At 41.6% G+C, this 20,562-nt stretch overlaps 1 protein-coding gene across 4 annotated transcripts in view; it reads left to right on the top strand.

Moving 5' to 3' along the window:
* The first annotated feature begins 413 nt into the window (after positions 1-413).
* Positions 414-20,562, top strand: part of ARB2A (ARB2 cotranscriptional regulator A) — a 276,984-nt gene continuing 256,835 nt past the window's right edge. For 3 of the 4 annotated variants that reach the window (XM_076361993.1, XM_076361992.1, XM_076361995.1), the window contains exon 1: positions 414-444. The gene's annotated coding sequence lies outside the window, so the exon portion shown is untranslated. The remainder of the gene's footprint in view (positions 445-20,562) is intronic. The other variant, XM_076361994.1, reaches the window with a different exon arrangement.

Raw genomic sequence — 20,562 nt, 5'->3', positions numbered from 1 at the left:
ACCCGCTTCCCCGGGGGCAGCCGCCGCCTCCGGGCAGCGCCCTGACGGGCTTCGCCTCCCCGTAGGCCGCCGGCCCAACGCCTGGCCGGGCAGCGCCAGCCCCGAACGCTTCTTCAGGCGCGTTCTGGCGGCGGCCGGGGCCGGGGCCGGGGCCGGGGCCGGGGCCGGGGCCGGGGCCGGGGCCGGGCGAGGGGCGGGGGGGGGGGGAACGACGGACGAGGCCACGGCGGCCGCCGCCGCCCTTCCCGCTCCACTTCCGGGTTCCCCGCCGCGCCCCCGGGCGCTGACGTCACCGCGCGCGGACCCCGGAAGTGGAGCCGGAGGGGGGCGGGCGGCGCCGCGCGCGGCGCCAGGAGCCGGAGCGGCCGCGCGTTCCCCGGTGGCGGCGCCGCGCCCGCCTCGCCCCGCCCCGCCCCGCCCCGCCCCGCCGGCGACGGGCGCCAGGTACGTGCTGCGGCCCGGCCCCGGCCAGCCTCCCGCCGGGACGAGGGGCGCGGGGGGCGGCGGCGGCGGGCCCTGAGGCGGGAGGGGGGCGACCGGCCTTCGCCCCGGCAGCGGCGCCGTGGCGGAGCGGGCGGGGGCGGCGGCGGCGCCCAGCCTCCCCTCGCAGCCCCGCCCCGGGCGAAGGCGCCGGGCCCGCCGGCCTGGCGTGGTGGCGGCCTCAGGCCTGAAGCGGCGGCGGGGCTGGAGTGGGGGGGCGGCGGCGGCGGCGCCTGGCCGCGGCCGGGCCCGCGGGCTCTCCGCGCCGCCTTCGTCCCGGTGCTCTGCACCGCGGGAGCGGGTTTAGAAGTAGATTGGCGCCGCCTTCCCCTGACAGAACCCGTGTTAACGGGGGGGGGGGGGGGGGAACGCGGCCACCGCGTCGCCCTCGCCCCAGGGCCGGCCCCCCGGGCCCCGCCGGTCACCGCGCCCCGCCTGCAGCTGCTCCACGTGTTCGCACCTTCTGAACTGCGCTCCGATGCCGAGAGTGGCAAACGGACCCGAAGGAGAGGATAGCGGCAGTCACTCCTAATTTGCTGAATAATTTCAAGCGTTTTTCTTCAAAATGCGTGCTCGCAGCCCTTGCTGCAGCTTTTTGGTGCCGCCAGCCGCTTTCCCGCAAGGAGAGTTGTCGGTTTTCCCTGTTACCTGATGCAGGCTGTCCGTACGGCCGTAGGTGACGGAGAGTTACTGCGGGAGCGTAATTCTCCTGACTTAACAATACGGCTGGGCTCGAGTGGTAATTTTCATTCTGAGTTTTTGCTTTCCTAGTTATATGTGATTGAAAACTTCTTTGTGGAGTGAGGTTTCTTGTAGTTGGTCTGGCAGCTTAGAAAGCTGCATGAAATATTTGTCGTTTCTGAGTTATCCACACGTAAATGTAGGGAGATAATTTTTCATTTTAAATTATTACTGTTACTTGGTTTTGGTTTGGCAATGAGATAACTGAAAATTCGTTATTCTAAAGCATCAGATGTTGCGCATCTATAGTTCCTTTCAAAAAACCACGCGCTTTGCTTTTTAAAGAAATCTTGGCTTCTTTTTCTTTCGAAGCTAAATACTGAAGCTTTTGATAGAGAATGTGCCGCTTTCCTTCCAGATAGCTAACTTTTAACTGTGTTGTTACATGAGCCAAGCTGCTCAGTCTCATGTCAGCCGGCTTAGCAAGTTCTCACAAAACGTAGCATCCACTTTACACTATTTCTGCACGAAGTTTTTGACTAAGGTAGTAAGTTTGAATAAGCAGGTAACAGACCTTGGTCGGGACATGCCATCATTGGCAAAAGGTATTACAAAATCGACAGCAATTACAAAGCTAATTGGATATCTTTGGTCTTGACTGCACAGTGATTTGGTGAAGACCCAGTAAAGAGTAAGGTGGTGACAATATTTGCCTTTGAAGAAGCATAAATATCACTAGTACAGCAAAAAGGTTGGGATCCTTTTAGTAATCGCTAGTATTTTCTTGGAATCGGTGATGAGACTGGGTAAAAGAGGGTGGCAATGTGTTATGCTACCCATGGTTAAAGCTGCCTGATGATAGCATATTGGTTAGAGAATGCCTGCAGGATGTTAAAATTAGGTATTTTGTAATTATGTAGGAAAAGGTAAAAATGCTTTTGTGTAGGGAAAACTGAAATCTTAGCAATTGAAGATACCTGATGGCTTAGAGGGTATCACAGAGTGATACCGATGTAAAATACAGGAAGCGTGTCTTTATATGCTCCTCTGGGTTTGGAATTGAACATATCTGGTGTTCTGAGTGTTTCAGATACTATTTCACTTTCTTTAAAAAAAAAAAAATAACCATTCTTTGCTCGTGAGAGTAGTGGTCTTCGTAGGGTAGCTCTAGACAGAAGCCCCAGGCAATGGCTGTGTCGGCTGCTGAAGTCACTGCCGTTACTTACCGCCTGCCTGCCCGCTGGGGGTCTGATGTGCCACCCTTGGTGTTAGTCTGAGCACTCCCCAGCCCACCTCAGTCAAAACATGGTGGGTTAAGACAGATGTAATATTTATAGCGTTTAAGCTGACCTGACTCTTTTTGTCTGAAATAGGTTAGCAGATGCTGGTAGGCGTAGGAATGAGATGAAGACTTCCAGCAGGCCAACAGTACTGAGCAGCTGGAGGCGGACAAGGGCATCATCATTTCAGAAGCACAGTGCACGCTCAGAGTGCTGTCTGCCTTACTGAAATACCTTTAATTATTGGAGTTTTCTCACCAGTGCCTGGATTTTGTCCGTTTTCTTCAGATTGCTTTTTCAGTGATTGTAGCCAATTATGACTATATGTTAATCTGCTAGTTGACTTGACCATGGTTTTTACTGAATTGTCTTTTATGTACTAGTTAGCTAATGTTTGGGAGAGCTTCTCCTTATAATTACTCAGTGGGGATTTATCTGTTGGTCTCTTTTCTTTTAAGTTCACAACCTTATTTTTTTTCCCCTGAAGACTCAGTGCTGACTTTGGAGGTTTTGTCCATTCCAGGCTCTATAGAAAAAGTTCTGAATGCGACTCTATTGCTGGTACTTTGAATTTGACCCACTGTTCCTTTGGGGAACAATGTGCTGTGGTGACTGAGGAGTTTTTTAGATTTACAATAGATTCCTGGAATTCTTTGAAGTAAAGCATACATACAAAGAATGAATGGATATCTTTTTTTATTTTTTCCACTCGCTTACTGAAACAAATTGGTTAACAGTGGGCATGAAAACATCTGCTTATGAAATTTAATGCTGCCCTATTAATTTTTTTTTGTGCCTTAGAAGAGACATTTTTTTCTCTTTGTAAGTGTGGTCGTACATGTATCTACTTAGCCTGTAGATCAGTTTTACAGATTTGCACTGAGTGGAATTCCTGAAGTACAATTTAATGGGTTCAAAATGGTTATTTTTCATGGATGTTGTTCAGTGTTTTAAGTGCTGTGGTTAGAATGTTCGTATATATACACAACTTTTTATTTTTGAGAGAAAGACTCTGGAGTGAGGACTCTGAGAACTTAATGTTTAACTACTCAGTATTCCTTACACTGTTACTGTAATGTGACCGAGTCTCATTGGAAGGTGAAAAGATACAGCATTCAATTTTGTATAATCCTTACCTTTCTGCTCAGCTCACCGTTAGATACTTATAGTGCCAGTTTTGGCAGTGACTTTTGTTTTATGGCTGACTGCTTCTAGGAATTAGGCTGGGACCCACAAGTCGTTTCCCCCCAGCTACAGACCCACTCCGTTAACAGAGTGCCCAGGGTGCAGTTTCACAGCCTGTTGACGTTACATCCCCACTGCTGGCGGGGGCAGCACTCCTCTCTTCTTCCTGCCCTGTCCCTCCTGGCCGTATGAGAGATCAGCTGGCTGCCTAGTGAGGCAGGTAAGGAGGCTGATCCAGCTGAATCGGAACTAGAGATACAAAATGCTCCTTTCTCGTTGCATCAGCTCGCTCACTAGCACGAGTGTCATCATGAGAAGGATGCGGGACTGTGGTTGGGAGCGGAGAGGCTGGAAGAAGGAGAAGGGATGAAGGTGTTCTATCGTATGGGCTTCAGCAGATCGTGGATCTGCAGCCTGAGTCACCTTGTACTTGAACCGACTGTGGTGAAAGCCCCTCTACCTGTTTCCTGAGCAGTCTGTTCCTGTGAGTTAATTATTAATGATACTGCTGGTGAGGATGGTGTCCCGCTCTGTGGGCTAGTGCAGTCTTCACGTAACCGCGTTTATTCCTGTTAGGCTCTCCTGGAGAGTATCGACTTCCAGCTTGAGGGAACCTCTCTGGTACTGCAGTTTATATTCTGTTGAGCGGGTATCCAAAGAGGAGAGATGAACCATGTAGAGTTTATCGGGCTAATTTTAGGTGTTTCGACTTTACAGTTACTGTAGTTTCTGTGTTCTTCCAGCTTCCTATTGCCCAGCAGAAACTGAAGGGGACCAGTCTGTGCTAAGCCTGCTATATAGACATTTGAGTCTTGGAAGTACTGATTTTTAATACTTACCTGAAATAAGTATTGTCTTAGCAACTGTAGTATTAGCTGAATCCAATATATTTAGTACGGTGGTAAATTTAGGAAACTCTTCTGCCAGCAAATTGGGTTTTTTCTCAGGTAGGCAAGTGAAAGACAATTTCCTTGATCGTATGTCTAGAAAGAGAGATAATGGTTAGAATAAGAATTAGCTGTACACGTTGTCAGTCAGACTGCAAATTAGCTAGTTCTGGTGTTGACTGGAAGCAAGTCCATACCTGAAGCACCAGTGATACTGAATGTTAGTGTTTGTTTCTTGATGCTTGTGCATTTAAAGTCAGACCCATCATATTACATTGTTCAAGTTTTTGCATGTTTTTTTGTAATTTGTTATCAGTTGTTCATAAGGAAGTTTTCTTGTTTACTGCCAATTTCAAGTGAAGGTCTAAGCTAAATATTTTTTTGAGAGGGACATACTGAAAAATGTTTTTGACTGTATTGAAAATATTCTTGATTACTCTTAAGTACCCCATAAGGTGTAGATAAGAAATATGAAATTTAATAGGAAGATAGCTTTGGAAATTGTGAACTATCTCCCAAGACAGCTAGTCTGGATTTGTCTGAATTATAAGCTTCATAAAGTTGCCATTTTCCATTTGCAATTAAATCTTTTAGGATACTTGTTTTGAATTCTCTGGACATTTCAGCTGCAATGTACATACTCTGCTGGCCTACTGAGCTTTCTTCACCGTGTCAGCTTTACGCAGCGTGCATGACGAAAGCTCCTGGTGGGACACAGGAAAAATGGGTTCTCCTGTTTCTCGTCATCCCTTAACTGAAGTATGTTTTGGCTTAGGAACAGGCATAGTGGACCTCATTCTTGTTTTATTTCTGCTACATGCTGGGAGTTAGCAGCTCAGTTGTACTTCGCAGCCATCGTATACCTCTGTGCTTGAAGGAGAACTGGCTTCAGTTTTAGAGTAGTAACTGCTTGTCTGAGAAGGTGGACAAGGCAATTCTGATTGATCATGTTGTCAGTGTGCCAGGTACACCTCAGGTTGTCTTCAATGTTGCATCAAAGACAAAGCCCAACAGATAACATAGTGGTTATAGTTTCTTTTAAAGTTCTGCAAGCCAGGCTTCACAAAGCCTCGAAATGCACGTTTGAGTGAATGTCATATTTATGCATAGCACCATTAGCATATAATACGTGCGAATCTTGGTCTCCTTGTTCAACTGAAGAAGATGCTAAACTATATTCTTTCTTTGCTTTCTTCCTTCTTGTCCTAAGCACTAGAGCATAACCAAGCAACCTTGAAAACATGCAGCTTCTTTTCTAACAAATGAGCATGTAATTCCTCTTGCAGAACGTGTGTTATAAACCCATCTCCAGAAATAAGATGTTGAGTAAGTGGACTAGATTTAAATAAAAACAGGCACTGCAGTCAAAAACAAAACTGTAAGTATTTTCAAAGGAGAAATATGTTAACAGGAAGACTTGGTAGTGAAAGAGCCATTATATAAAGGCATTATGGAAATGTGGTGAAATGAGGGATAAATAGGTGTGCTCATGCACACAATCTGTATCTCTCTTGAAGAATAATAGTCCATGTAGTCAAAGAGTATCTCCCCAATGAAGCATACGATTCAATCTTGTGAAATAAAATCTGAACGACTTGGAATTGTGTATCTGTATGTTGATAACTCCCAAGCTGCAAGGCTGTGTTAACATAGCTGCCCACCTCCAAGCCAAGGAGAAACATTTCAGAGCAAGGAGAGCCATCAAAATCAACAAAGCTATTATAAACGCAAACTCGTGTTTGATACGTGCTAGTCAGTAAGTCAAAAATTAGTGGAGGTTTCTTGAGACTTTATTTTAAATGTTTGTATTTTGGAATAGCAGAGTTTGAAATTTAGAAGAATAAACTGTTGCCTATCACAATGATCATTTATTGAGTCCTTCTTCTGCTTTGTCTGTATTTCTTTCTTGCCCATGTTGGCAAATCAGGCTAAAAAGTTTTCAGGCAGCAGCTGTGTGTTCCTGCCTTGTTCTGTCACCCCAGTTGTACCAGGTAATGAACTGAATCTGAGAACTGATAAATTAAAAGTCTACTCTTAAAAAAAAAAAAAAGGGGGGGGGGGGCGGGGGTGGAAGAAAGGAAGGTAGTTTTAACTCAGATCAGGTCCCTGTTCTGGTTTAACTCAGATCTGATTCCCTGAACCAGTTTGCTATGCATTGCTACAAACAGTTCTGTCAGCACAGCTGAGGGGTAGCATGGGTAGGGGGTGGGACCGCTTAAGTCGTTCTGCAAAGATGTGTTTGGGAATATGTCCTTTGATTCTAAGACCTGGGGGCAGGAATGGTCTTTGTTCTGTATTTGTTCTCTATGACACAGTGGGGTACTTGTTATCTGTCCGGATGAAGTCGAACACAGCTTTCCCTTGGGCTGGATTTAACATTTCTCAGCATAAGAAATTGTCCTCAATTTTTAGAAATTTCAAGCATGTTCTGATAATGGCAGCATGAAAGCTCCAGGTTATCTCACTCGGTGTTATGTCCACTGTGATAATGAAACTTTTATTTCCAACAAGATGCAATAGATGCTTAACCACCATGCTATGTGAGATTTTTGTATCTGTAGCAAACCTCAGCTAGTATCCTGACTTGTACTTTATTTCTTAAGACATGATTTTCTGTTGTCAGTGACTCAGAAACAGACAATGACATTTTTGGCACACAGTGCCATTTGTTCTCCATTGTTGCTCTTTCTAAATAGGTTATATATCTTGATTTCTAGCATTACATTCATGTGAATCATCCCACCAACTTCATTAATACCAGATGGGTTGAATGTACATTCCTGCAGGAGTGCTTTAAGTTCTTGTTCATTATCTTCCCAACATCATTCTGTGGGCAATTAAAGATTTTTTAAAAATTTTTGTCTTTTCATTTTGTTCTGTTAATTCTATTCTCCTTGTCTTTCTTTCTGGTGAATATTTAAGTAGTCATAAAAATTAGGATAAATCCCTAAGGAGCAATTGTGAGAGGACCACACCAAAATAACCAGAAGTTTGAATTCTTGCCTGTGTGAGGTAGTTGGTTGAGGGAGGAGAGGAGAAATGGAAATATGCTGAGATGGGAAATCCAGTTCCTTAGTGATACCAACCTATACCTCCATTTTCTTGGGATGAGAGAGAAAACTAATACCTGGTTTGTATCAGACAGAAATTGAATTTTTCGAAGATAGTAGTGCATTCCTTTGAGAAGCTCAGATTTTGCCTACCCAGAGGAAACATTTAAAAGGACATTGTTTAGAAAATTCCCAAGAATTGCAATCTTTATAGAGTACTACTAACAGGAATATAAGAAAGCTTTATACCTGTGGCAGTATTAAACTATCTAGTGTTCCAGAAAAGAATCGTGGTGTAGATAACACAGTATTTTTAATTTGTTTGGTTGTTCTAAATTGCATTTATCTGCTGTTCTATAGCAGTATAGGATAGCAGATAAATATATTTTAATGTTTTACTTTACAGGAAATGTTGGTAGATATACCCCCCAAAAATTTACCCTGAGGGTGGTCAGACGTGGAAATGAGGCCTGGAGAAGTTGTGGGATCACCATCGTTGCACATGTTCAGAACTTGACAAGTCCCTAAGCAGCCTGTTCTGATAAGACCTGCTTTTTGAGGAGGTTGGACAAATTGACCTCCAAAGGTCCCTTCCAGTATGCATGGTGCTGTGGTACGGTGCCTCTGTGTTGTGGATGAGAAACACAGATCTTGGCAAGGTCTGCTTTTGTGTCAGGTGTCAACTTCAGTTTTAGAATGTAAAAATCTCCAGTGATTCTACCTGTACCAGACATGCTGTGCCCTTTTTGTTGTTTGGACGTGTGCACCAGCGCCACAGAACAACCGAGCGTGCTTGTTCCACCACTGGACTGTGGTGAGGGTGACCAGTGCAAGTGGACAACAGGGAGTTTGGTCTGAGGAAAATGCTCAATGGCTTTGTTATTCCCATGCTCGTTCTGTAATGGGAGGATGAATGAAACCAGGGGACTGGAGTAGAGTGGACGAGAGGAAATTTGGAACGAGGAGTTGAGTTGACAGTGTCTCTGTGAAAGCACTTGAAATGAAAGGACGAATGAGGACACCTTGGGGAGGGAGTGGAACGGCACTGGAAGCTCTCGGGGTGGAATGAGGCCAAGTGGGACTCGGAGCCTGTGAGAGGAATAGGAGAGGATGATTGAGAGGCACTTAAATAAGGGGGAGGAGGAATTGAGGATGGGAGAAACATTAGGGTCATACTTAAAGCTGAAGAGAGGAAGGTCAGACAAAAAACTGAATAGCTCCTTATCAAGTGAGCACCTTCATTCTACGCATTGACAAAGGCAGAAGTGCAGTGGAAAAAAACAAATGTGATTAAGCCTTCGTTTTGTTAATGACTTGGATGATGATGGTGTGGAGAGTATATTTATTAATTTTACAGAGAGTACCAGGCTGGGAGAGGATTCAAGTTCTCTGAAGAATAAATTTAGAATTTCAAATGACTTAGAAAAATTAGAGAAACAACGTAAAAAAAAAAAAATGCTGTTTAAAAGGACAAATGCAAAGTACTGTACTTAGATTAGATAGTTCCCTACATAAATACAAAATAGCAATAATTCTAGAAAAAAGAATCCCAGATTTTTAGGTGAATCATAGTCTGAACATGCGTCAGTAGCACTGTGCTGTTGCAATAAGGGTAATCATTCTTCTGGGGTGTATAGTTAGAAGGGACGTTTCACTGTACTCCACATTGCTTGGGCTTCATCAGTTTTGGGCATCGCATTTAAGAAATGGTTTGAGCCCATGGGATAGTCTTCTATGGGAAAACAACAAGAATCTTCAGGAGTCTAGGAAAAAAAGTGCAATGTGGAAAGGCAGAAAGAGTAGTTTGCTCAGTCTAGAGGAGACTAAGACAGACATGAAAGCAGTCTCCAGGTACGGGAAGGGATGCTACAGGGAGAAAGGGCATAAACTTCCTAGGTATCAGGAACTAAAGGGCTGTGGCAAAAGTTAGGAAAAATATTCTCCTGAAAAGGGTAGTTTGGCATTGGAATAGATTTCTGTTTACAGCCGAAATACTCATACTGTGTCAAACAGGGTAGTTTAGTTGTCAGTAATACTGGGGGATGTGGTTTCTCTGTAGTTGCTGGAGAGTGTGCACTACCACCCATCTTCCATGGAGAGAACTTCAGCTTTGGTGGGGGAGGTTTCCCCTTGCCTTCCATTCCTCAGGGCTGGCAACCACAGCTGGGGGAAGCAGAGCACAAGGCAGGAGGTCTGACAGTTTGGATGTCCATTGGGGCACGAGATGAGGTTCAAGCGTGAACTTAGCTAACAACATGAACTTAACTTTGGGGAGGTTTTGGAGTATTCATCATGGGTATTTTTTAAAAGGAATTTAGGCAAGACCACACTGGACAGAAACAGATATAGATGACACTAACTTAGAGAAGTAGGAGTGAATGAGGCAACTTCTTTCCTCTCTGTTTTTATTTTCTCCACATTGTTTTCTGTATAAGACTGGAGTTTAGTGCATGGGTGCTGAACTAAGTTTGTGCAGGCAACCTTAATTTCGATATTTCCTGATACATGTAGAATTAACAGTGTTTTAATAGTGTCTTTGGATAAGGAAGGCACACATATTAAGCGTATGCTGTTGTCTATGGAAACACAAGATGGACACTTTTTAAGGTTTTATTCATCTGCAGGGTGATTTTAACCTTGATTTTAACCAGCTTGAAGGTGTTTTAATGCACTTAAAAGAATGGTTGCCAATAGAATGAATAATATCCAGTGTTGCCAGCCTTCACAAATTTGTCATGGCTATGGCCCTGATGGTTTTGACAGTTTCATGATGATAAATTTTGGCTGTTTCACACAAATTGAAGATTCAGAATCAGAAAGAAATTCCTAAGAACACAAAACTGAAACCCCTTGTTATAAGCTGTTCATTGCTATTGTGGGAGGTAACTAACATCTGTATAAATACACACGCACACACACGTACTTTTTGCATATTCATTTGTTGTGCACTTTTAATTTTTCTTATCTTCACAGAATGAGAGTGGTTGGGATTGGCAGGGACCTCTGGAGACTGTCTAGTCCAACCCTGGTACCCAGAGCAGGGTCACCTTGAGCAGATTACTCAGGGCTGTGTTCAGTAAGTTTTGAGTACCTCCAAGGACAGAGACTCTGTAACCTCTCTGGGTGCCTGTTCCAGTCTTTGACCACCCTTAGAGTAAGGAAGTTTTTCCTTATGTTCAAATGTCCAATTTGTGCCCGTTGCCTGTTGCCCTCTCACTGGGCGCCGCTGGGAAGACTCCGGCTCAGTGGTCTTTCCTCTCCTCCTCAGGCATTTAATAGGCATTGATAAGACTTCCCTCCACCCCACCCTGAGTCTTCTCTTCTCCAGGCTGAACAGTCCCAGCTCTCTCAGCCTCTCCTCAGATATCAGATGCTCCAAGCCCGTAAACATCTTTGTGGCCTTTTGCTGGTCTCGCTCCAGTATGTCCGTGTCTCTGTTGTTCTGGGGAATCTGGAACTGTACACAGCACTCCAGATCTGTCTCAGCAGTGCAGAGTAGAGGAGAAGGATCATGTCCCTCAACCTGCAGGCAGTGCTTTTCCTAAAGCGCCAGAGGATGTCGTTGCCAGGAATTTCTTCACTAATTTGTTTGTTCAGGTCTCATTTTAAACTTTTGAGCAACATTAGATATATAGTCTAGAAAATATTTCCTACTTTCTTCTAAATTGTGGATTTTTCCCTTTCCAAACTATTAGCTTGACGTAATATTCATTATGTTTTGTGACATTTCAGAGATAGTAACACAAAAGGTGTATCCGTTGGAATGGAGAAATTTGCTTCAGCTGATACTTGCAAGATTGAGAAATATTTTGAAGTTGAGTAGTTTTTAGGTATAGACTTATTTTGGCAGTTGCTTTCCATTTAGTTTGAAGCCTATACCTAATTCTCATGGTAGTTAAACACCTGGCTAGTTAAGACACATTTTACCGGGAATATAAAAATAATGTTTCTCTGATATACTGGGCTTGGTTTTAAAGCACTTGAGTCCTAATTTCAAATAATTTTTGATGTGGAGTTCATGCTGCTTAAGTTTTTAGGTGCTTTTAGTTTTTAATGTCTCTAAGGACAATGCTCTGTCCCCTGTCCCTCTCCCCATTTTTTTTTTTTATCTTTATCAGATTTTTTGTGTCACCTTCCAGATTTGTACCAAATCTGCTAAACTTCATTTACGTTCAGAAAGCGTATATTTTGTCTAGCATTGCTGCTCTTTTATTAACAAGGTTTGGTTGTTCTTTTTTTTTTTTAATTAGTTTCCATCTGCCTTTCCCTCTCATTTTCTTGGTTTTTTTCTGTATCTTTTTTCATGGTTTACCATAGAATTTAGTAACAAAGCATGGAGAGTCTGAAAATTTTGGTTTCTGTAAGATTTTCTTTCTCTTCCTTTTTCCTCCTTCTCCAGCACAAGGAATTTGGGACAAAAGGTTTTTGCTTCGTCAGACTATGTCACATCTTTAAGCTGTTGTAACTGAAATGTTTCTTCTGCTTTCATTTGGGAGTAGTTTAAAAACATAAAGGATTGGAGGGTTGGTCACTTTATCATGTGGTTTCTTGCAACAGTTTTTGCTGTGCTGTGATTGTTCTTGGTAGTTGATGTGATATTTTTCTTTGCAGATTCATTTTGTCCTGTGTTTATACTGCTAATGTGACCTTATAATGCTTGGTCAGCTTTCATTTAATTACAAAAAAAGAATTCTTGTTTACATAAGAATACCTTAAAGGTGGTGCTATTTCAGTGCAGATTTTATTGAAAATTGTCAGTTATGTGAGCAAATGTTTGTGTTGCCTGTAATGTGCTTTTCATGAGTCTCTTGTTACACTCAGTGAGGCTGATGTTGGTTCGTATTTTTTCCATGCAACGCACTGTATAATGTATCTCTGCTTTTCTTGTGTTAATTTTCGTGTGGTCTTGGGAAGCAATATGATCAGCTGCTGTAGAGGTTGACATAAAAATAAGAACTTTAACATGGGCAGACCTTAGTACACATGTATTTTGTTTACATGACTTTTTAGGGTTAGGCATTATCCATTTGATCATAAGGTGACATGAAGGTAGAATAACACAATGGATTGTCTACCCTTGTCATGTAATTACTGTTCTTTTATTGATAAACTGTTGTAGCTGTTATATTTTTCAGCTACCGCGCTATTCAAATCAATGTTGTGTTTAACAGCAGAATTCCTTCTGAAAAGGCATCTAATCGCAGTCTGAAAGAGTTACGAAGAGTCCGCTACTTCCTGTGACTTAATGGTTAGTCATTTGTCTTGTCTTTTCAGAGTGATTATTTATTAAAGTTGACCCACAGAATGATAAAAGAGGTTTTAAGGGAAGTCTTTTATTATGCATTTTAAATAATATTTGGAATGATAAGGAAATCCTAGAAGATGAGAAAAGTGCTGACGGTGTGTCAGTACTTGGTAGAAGAAAGTGGTTCAGTCCAGCCAATAATAGATTGTTTAGCTGATTGTCACAACTTGGGCAAACTAAGGGGATCCTAATGGAAAATTCTGTTAAAAAATAATTAAATGACAGAATAAACTCTGTTCAGATAATGAGTTTGGTTACAGTTACTGCTTCAGTATAATAGATTTAAGATTTTGTAAAGGGAGTACTTTAACATAGATCTCATTTAAACTTCAAGACTGTTTAAAATCAGTAAAATAGCCACATCACAAGGCACTTAATGTCTTTCTGGAAAAGTTTTAAGTAAAAGTTTTTAGGAGTGGTAGTCTTCTGTAAATACTGCTTCAGGAGTGATCTTGGGAAATAATGTTAAATCGCTACTGGTAACATTTGTTTTAAACCCAAGATTAGTAAAATGATAAATAGTAAAAAATTTATTTGGTACTATCCAGTTATTTGGGAAGTTAGGTCTACAGTCTAAAAAACTAAATTAAAAAAGCAGGTCAGGTTTTCAGAACTGAAACAAGGAAATTGGGAAAACGGGGAGCTTCCTGAGAAGCTGCCACTCTAGCGCTGTTTGTCCTATGGAGTTTGGCTTGCATAATGCTGTCAGTTGGGATTTAAAAAATGGAAGGGGACAGAGAAACTGGAAAAAATTACTTTGAGTAATTTCATAGAAAGAGACTCTGCTAAGTTTGTTTAGTTTACCAGAAGAAAGAGATAGGACTTGACTGTATCATCTAGTCAAGTAAGGGAAAAATAGAGAGACAAAACTTAGCATACAAAGGCATAGTAATAACTAGTGACTGAAGCCTGAAGCTGGAGTAATTCAAACTAGAAATAAAGTATGAAAGACAGTGACTAGCCTTTCAGACTATCACAGCAGGTGATGGACTCTTTAGCTCTTAATAACTTGATTTGGGAGTGGATGCCTTTCTGGAAGAACTGCTGTGGTTAAACACAAGTTACTGGTCCCGGAGATTGGTAGCTGAAGGAAATAAAAGGCCTCTGTTCAACAGGAAGTAATTCTGATTGATTTTGTGGGCTTGTCTGGCCTGAAACTGTGAACCTTCCAAGGAAAAATCATGAATTTATGGTGATGCTTTTTTGTCAAACTAAGTTGCATCTCCAGTCTCTTTCTTCCTACTCATCTGCTGTTTTTATCTGCACCTTTTCAGTTTGGCAGTACTTGGCTGAACTCTGCTCTATCACACATTCTGCACCTACAAAATTTAAGACAGTTCTCCTCCTTAGTAGGGGTTCATTCAAACTGGTAGGAAATGCAATGTTTTCCACAAAATAGACAAAGAATTTTACAAGGTTGGTTTAGAATGATTGGTGAAGTTTCTTTAGCCTTTGTCTTAGAGTGGTTACTACTAGGACAGAGTGTTTAGGCTTGAGGCTAAACCAAACCATTTGATACATCTGTTCAACTTCATTGAAGTAGTTCACGTTAACAGGTAGAATTTAATTTTTTCCAGAACTGTGTTTGGGTAACTTTGCTTACTAGCATGGCAAATAAAAGCTATCAATATGTATGGCAAAAGGATCCAGAATAAAAAGAGAACAGTTGTTCCCCAGTTTTTCCTTCTGGAGTTCAAATCACAGGTGGAAATGAAACTGCCAGTTTAATTGTCATAATTATCATCTGTATTTGTGCACAGCGGTAATGCATCATCCATCATGCAGGGTGGAAGACTAGGCCAGCAGGAATTGCCCAAGGTTTAACAAAGATATGTGTAAAGTTGTGCACTGACAAAGGTATAATTCCCAAACAGCAGTGCAGGCTGGGGTATGGCTGGCTGGGAAGTAGCTCTGCTAAAAAGGAGCTGGAGGTGCTGTTGGATGGCAAGCTGAACAATGCCAGCACTGTGCCCTTGTGGCAATGAAGGCAAACTGAGTCCTCCGTTGTACTGGTAAGAGCGTACCTAGGGTGCTGTGTCTGGTTTGTCCCCTGATTTCAAGAGAGACGTTGAAAAATTGGAGAAGGTCCAGCGGGTGGCCACCCTGGTGATTAGTATGTTAGAAGGATGATTAGCATGATAGAGAACTCAACATTTGGAGAAAGGTTCAAGGATATTTGTAGGGGAGAGAAGGCTTGGAGAGATTTCACCAGTCATCCAATACCTAGAAGGTAGTTATGGAGGAGGAGCTGTTTTCTGTTCACAAGGATGCATGGTGAGAGGAGAAACTTCATCTGGGTATAAGAAAAAGAAAATCTGTTAGAAATACTAAACATTGGAGCGAGTTCCTCAAAGGCATGGTGGAATCTCCCTAACTGGAATTATTGAAGGCTCATCTTGGCAGCAGCCTGACTTACCTGATGTAAGGCCTTGTAAGGCCTGATGAAGTAAGGTCCAACAGAAGTTTGGAGACCAGATAATTTCCAGAGATCTTTTCTAACCTAGACTGCTCTATGATGCCGTGGTTAGAGCTTTTTGGCAGTCTTGGCTCTGGGCAGGTATAGCAAAGTTGTAGATCAGGCAGTAGCAGAGCTGCCTAAAGAAGTCTGATTACAATTACTGACTTAGGCAATTAATGGAATATTTTTAATGTAAATATTAGATTTTCAAGTTTTAAAGCTGAACCAGTAAGGAAGATTAAATTTACTTGCCTTGCTTTTTTATCGTTATTCTTTTTATTGTTTTGTAATAGAAAGTAAAAGAAGATCTACTGATGTGAAAAAATTAAAAATACAAGTGTGATGCAGTTAGAATCTTAAGATCGAGTTAATCTTAAATAATCAGCTAAAAGAATAATGTGTTTACATTATTCACATTATTTTTATATATATTATAATGTGGTGCTGCTTTATGACAGTCCAACAGAAGGCAATCTATGGACTGCATGTGTTGCACGGCGCTATTTGCTTTGCCTGCCAGATAGCTGAAATGAATCAGTACTTCTTGGTTCAGCTCGCCAAATAGCATGTGCTGCCTCTCAGGTAGAGGGCAGAGCAAAGACATTTGAGATACTGTATTAGTAAAGCTAGGAGAAATGGTAAAATAGAAGAAACAGGTGTCCTACAGCAGGAAAAGCTGTGGGCACAGCTGCAAGGCAGATTTCTTGAGGCAGACACTGCTACAAAGAGGAGGTGTGTACACTATGGGAATTCGGGGTATTTTAGTCTAATTCTGAAATAAAGTACCTTGATGATGAACTGATGTCTTCAGTAGCCCTGCATGCTCATTTTGGTTGTGCATGATTTGATTCCGCATAGCATCCTTTTTTTTTTTTATATTTCTGTGTTATCAGAGTTTCTGCGTTAGATGCAGAGTAGTCAAGTGGGGAGGTGATATTTATTCTTTGCATGTGCACATTCTGGAAGGCGTTGGAGGAAACAGGTCTGTCACAGAAAGCTGGGTGCACCTCTTACCTTTCCCTAGTCTCTTTTTGTGCACCTCTTCAGCACGCAGTCTGGAGTAGAATTAGAAATACCTCACTGTGTATGAGGATCTGGGCTACAGACCTGGATTCACTGTATTTCCAGCCGATTTGTCTGTCGTCTTTTCAGGAGTCTTCAGTTCATGGCAGACAGCCCTTCTGAAAGTCGCGCTATTACTTAAGAGCAAAGGGGGAGAGAAAAAAAGTGGTTTTAAAGTACTAGACACATACGCATGTGTCTAGGGTTTTTTAGCAGCTTTTGATGGTAGCCTAAGCAGAATCATTTCCCTAGAGTTTTCCAGTCTTTCTCTTTCTCTCTTCTTCTGTGGCTGTCCTGCAAATTACTTTGGTGTCTCTCCTAAGAGAAGGCTCTTTTAATAGTCTTCGAGTTTTTCTGTGTTCAGAGGCCTTTTTCTTTCCCAGCTGACCCATGGGATTGCTTGAGAGAAGATGACATTAAAAAAAGATTAAAAATTCTGGCTTTGTCCTGTGACTGCTTAGTATGTACAAGAGTTGAGGCTATTGAGAGTCAGTCTTCTTCACCCCATCTTTAAAGCCAGAATCCCATTAAAACCAAGTCTAGTACAATCACCTTAAAATGTCATCCAAAACAGGTTTTTTATAAACTCACAGGGCAATTTCAGGTATTTTATGAAGTAATATTGTGCCAAGTCCTTGTGACGTACAGACAGGAAAATCTGATTCTGTAATTAAAGAGCATTTCACACAACTTTTTTCCAAATAATTATATTGCTTCAACATTTCTTTTTGTCCTCATCAGCTGAGATGTAGCCCCATGCACTAATGGAACAACACAATACAAATCTTGCACTGAATATAGCATTATTTAGAAAAATTTATTTACTGAAAGAGTCTTTAAACATTAGAACAGGCTGCCCAGGGAATTGGTTGAGTCACCATCCCTGGAAGTATTTAAAAGACGTGTAGATGAGGCGCTTAGGGACATGGTTTAGTGGACATGGTGGTGTTGGGTTGACGGTTGGACTCGATGATCTTAGAGGTCTTTTCCAACCTCAATGATTCTATGATTATTACACATTACATGGGCTTTTTCTGAGACTTCAATTGCAGGGTGTTAGTTCTTCATAAACATTAATTCCTTGAATTTTCCCTAGCATCTGCTGTTTGTGGAGGATTCTTACTGGCCTTTTAGAGTAAAGTGGTGGTGGTGAAAGGCATCTTGAAATTAATGTCCTCCTCATCAGTGTACACTCATCTTGGGTACTGAGATTGGGAAAGCTAGAGAAGGTTCTTCAAAGTTGTTCTTAAAACAGGAATCCAATGGTCCATAATTCTGAGCATTGAAGGAAATCATTCAGGCTGAATGCCCAGAAAATGGGAAATATACAAGAAGAGTTTATCTGGGAATATTTTGTTTTTGAGGAGTTGAGTAGTCCATAAGAATACCTGCAAATTCCTCCTGTGAACACAGTTCTCCCAGGCAGTGTTCTCCTGCCTTCACTGCAGGATCACTTTTTCTGTCCCCAGAGTTGCTTGCCTGATTTGTTAGTTTACTATCCATCTGCCTCAACAGAAGTATGGTTCTCCATACACTTAATTATTGATATTCTGCATATTTAAGAGAGTATTGTATTATGTGGTGTTGTGGTTTAACCCCTGTAGGCAGCCAAGCCCCACCCAGCCGCTCGCTCACTCTCCCCCCAGTGGGATGGGGGAGAGAATCAGAAGGGTCAGAGTGAGAAAACTCGTGGGTATCCCAGACAAAACCAGTACGTGTATTCAAAGCTGTTGCTACTACAGAAGAATTCTCGGTGATCATTTTGAACCTCGTGTTTGGTTGATAAGACCATCATGTTGTAAACCTCCAAGAGGTTGTGTTGAGGTTGTGCTGCCTCTTTTTGTATTATTTTGACATATTTATTTGATCATGTTAACATGCATATGTTTATGAAGGTCATTTCCAGCATTTCAAGAAAGTGAAACTGAAATAATTAAAATTTCAGTGTGTGGAATCGTGTTGACTCTGCCCTGTGTAAACAGCTGAGTTGCTGACACAGTTGGGATGCTAATGCATATAGCTCGTAGTCCTCTGCTGTTTGAGCTTACGGGGTAAGAACACTGGAAAGTAGCTGCTGTGGAACTAAATCAACCTTTAGTGTCGGCTGCAGTCATGCACTTTATCAGTAGGTTCCACCACCATTTGGTAGAATGCGAAGATGTGCTGAGATTCAGAGACTTTGGGATCCTTGCCAGTTTCTTTGTATTCTAGTGGTTAAAGATCCCGCTCTTCCACCATTTATTAGTCCCCTCCTGTGCATCTTCCCTCTGGCTTTTTGCAGCTGTATGGAGCAGGCTTTAGGCAAATAGGTAAATTTTTTTGAAATTCTGATACGTCTTAATAAGTCTATATTAAATGTGTGCAAAAAGCAATTTCTACTTGAGCAGATCTGGGCAGTCTTTAAGGGTAATGGTAAGAGGCACACACTGCTAAGCTGATCCTCTGGCTAAATTTCTGATCTCTGCAACATGGAGATGCTGTAGCTGCTCATTAACATCAGCAGAACTGAGCAGAAGATACTGTCTCTGAACCTTCTTCTTTATAAAAGAGGTAGACGTTTTAGCTGAACTTTTTAAAAACCGTTTAGTCTAAAGCAGACTGGAAATAATTGGCTTTCAGAGCTGAAGTTTGGCAAACCTATAAGCAGTTGAAAATAGGGTCTTATAAGTGAAGGAAAGTGCAGTACAACCTTAATTGAAGCAGTTGTTACTGATGTCATCTATAGTGCCCTAAAAGCAGCAATAGATAAAATCTAATTAGACAGAATATACTGCTAAGATTAAAGTATGTATTTTTTGCTTTGCTGAGCCAATACAGAGAAGGGACTAGAGCCAAACTGTCACCCAGCCATCTCTTTGAAGAAAAACTGGGTCTTAGTCATCAGCCACATTGCACAAATCTAACCCATACTTGTCCCTAGCTTGCTTGGGATGTCAGTTTACAGAGAACAAGACTCTAATTCAACTGTATTCTAGTAAAGCAGTGCAATACAAAGAAGCATTCTGATGACTCCTGTTCAGATTATGTCCAGATAAACTTGATGGACTTGTGCTGTTTGAAAATACTTGTGAGTTTTCTTCTTACATTGCACGTGTGGTGGGTTAGTGCTACAATTATTTATAGCCTTTATTTGGAACATTTGTAGCATTGACTTAAATTTCAGGTATTGCTAGTGTAGTGCAAAATCATCTACTACATTTTTTTGCCACATTTCTAGCTGCATTTACAGCATGAAGAATAATTGAAGTATGTGGAAATCTGTGTATGTGTGCATTTGTTTCAGAGTGGGAATATATGATACGGTGTCTAGTTTGATTTGAAGACTAACACTGTTAGACAGTCACAAGGTTGGTGGTCCAAACTTCCAGTACCACTTTACAAACAAGAACATGAAATAAGTACGTATATTCCCTTTAAGTGTGCAAAAGTCTGTTGGATTTGGTTGTTTTTTTGTTTTGTTTTAAATTTAATGACCATTTGTTTGTGAATCCATCAGTTCTGTAATTGCATTAATAGGGATATGATGAAAATGCAGCCTTGTCTCATGTGAAACCGTAAAACCAGAATATTTCTGCTGTCAAATTATTTTAATTATTGCTGGGCATTGAATTGAAGAGGCACAGAATATGCATAAGATATTTTGTGATAGAATATCTCAAGTTTGCATGGGAGAGCAAGATACATACAAATAAATATACATTCTCTTGGCAATAAACTTATTTACTGTAAGTAGTTCTTCAGGTGAAATAGTAACTTCTTTTTTAGGAAGTATGCTTGCTGTGGCTAATGCAAAAAACAATCCCAGAAAAGCTGTTCGTAAAAGAATCGTCTAAGTAATTGTACAGAATAACACGTTTAAAATAATCTGTATTTATTGCAAGAAACTTGATGATGGTATTTGTGAATTATGTGGAGTGGTCAGTGTATGCAGTTTAAGATCACTGGGGCTTTAAACTGATGCCTAGAATAAACTGCAATTCCTGCATTTGCCTTTAAGCAACCATTAAGAGAGCTTTATAATTTTCCCACTGTTCATTTCTGCACCATCAGACTGTAGTTGATTAGACACCTGTCTGTCAAAGAAAGGAAATCCAACCCTCTCATCTAATTTCTTCTATTTGTCATTTAAGCAAATACCAGTGAGGGATTCAACAAAATGCTGTGTTCACACAAA

Source organism: Aptenodytes patagonicus, chromosome Z, assembly GCF_965638725.1.
Source record: "Aptenodytes patagonicus chromosome Z, bAptPat1.pri.cur, whole genome shotgun sequence".
Classification (NCBI taxonomy): Eukaryota; Metazoa; Chordata; class Aves; order Sphenisciformes; family Spheniscidae; genus Aptenodytes; species Aptenodytes patagonicus.
Note: the sequence above shows the minus strand (reverse complement) of the source record. Positions and strands in the feature narration are given on the sequence as shown.